A 1,260-nucleotide genomic window follows, 5' to 3' on the forward strand; every position below is an offset into this window, starting at 1 on the left:
GGACTTGAACCTGGCCAGCCCGGAACTCATTTTCTCTTGGCCTCCTGTAACTTCCTGTTTTCCAAGAGGGAGGAGGCGTTTTGTTAAACACAAACCTCTCCCGGCTTAGCGAGCGGACAGCAAGAATTTCTCACAAAACACTATTTTTGCCGCATTCAATGTTGATGAATCAGACGCCAGCGGATCCAATTTATTTTATACAAAACAGTCTGTGATGATGGGAAGGTCCTCGCAAGGCTGGTGGGTTTTATTGAGAGCAGAAGACGAAATGAATCATTCCAAGATGTTAAGACGAAACCCAAACACACCCAGCTTCCCTCGTGGCTGGTGCTGGGCTGGCTGTGGGCCCCAGCTCTCAGCCAGGAAGGACGTCTCGCAAATGTTTCCTCTCTCTAGTCTCAAGGCCCACGTGGGTGCTGGAAATGCCAGTCCGCCACAAGCTCAGCTTCCTGTCTTCACCCTCTAACGTCTCAAAGCCACCACTGATGGCACTCTTTTTTTTTTTTTTTTTAAACATATTTGTTAATATTTATTCACTTGGCTGCATTGGGCCTCTGTTGTGGCATACTGGATCTTTGTTGCTTCATGTGGCTCCGTCGTTCCCATGGACAGACTCTGTAGTTGGGGCTCAGGGGCTTAGTTGCTCCATGGCACTGAGGATTTTAGATCCCCTACCAGGTACTGAACCCTCGTCCCCTGCATTGCAAGGTGGATTCTTAACCACTGGACTACCCAGGGAAGTCCCTTTTAACATATATTTTGACTTGCAGATACAAGCATACTTTAGGGAAGGAGTTACTTACGTCATTTTCAAGGTGAGAAGTCAAGTGAGATGGAGAATGTGGTATTAAATGCCACCATCAACACCACCATAGCAACTATAAATAGGTGTGCACATGTTTGTGTGTGTTTATACATATCATACATAATCTCTCTCTTTTTTCTTTTTTTTTTTTTGCCACCAATGGAGCATGAGGAACTTCCCTGACCAGGGATTGAACCTGTGCCCCCTGCATTGGAAGCACAGAGTCTTAACCACTGGACCATGAGGGAAGTCCGATGGCCCTCTTACGAAGAAATACACTTATTTCTAAAATTTCAAACCTATTCTCTATAGCCAGTTTGGGGCCAGATCTATAGACATCACCCAACCTTTAAGAGATGGCCCTATTTCAGTCTAACTATGAGAACAAAGAAACAACCCAAATTCTTTCTCAAGGTCCCAGCAAGGTGAGGGGGATTCAGAATTCTCCAAGTGTT

At 45.6% G+C, this 1,260-nt stretch overlaps 1 non-coding gene across 1 annotated transcript; it reads right to left on the reverse strand.

The window, feature by feature from the left end:
* Positions 1 to 980: 980 nt before the first annotated feature.
* TRNAG-UCC (transfer RNA glycine (anticodon UCC)) lies at positions 981 to 1,053 on the reverse strand. The gene has a single exon. It is a non-coding gene; the product is annotated as a tRNA-Gly (tRNA).
* Between the last annotated feature and the right edge of the window lie 207 nt (positions 1,054 to 1,260).

The sequence above is a fragment of the Bos indicus genome, chromosome 13, assembly GCF_029378745.1.
Source record: "Bos indicus isolate NIAB-ARS_2022 breed Sahiwal x Tharparkar chromosome 13, NIAB-ARS_B.indTharparkar_mat_pri_1.0, whole genome shotgun sequence".
Classification (NCBI taxonomy): Eukaryota; Metazoa; Chordata; class Mammalia; order Artiodactyla; family Bovidae; genus Bos; species Bos indicus.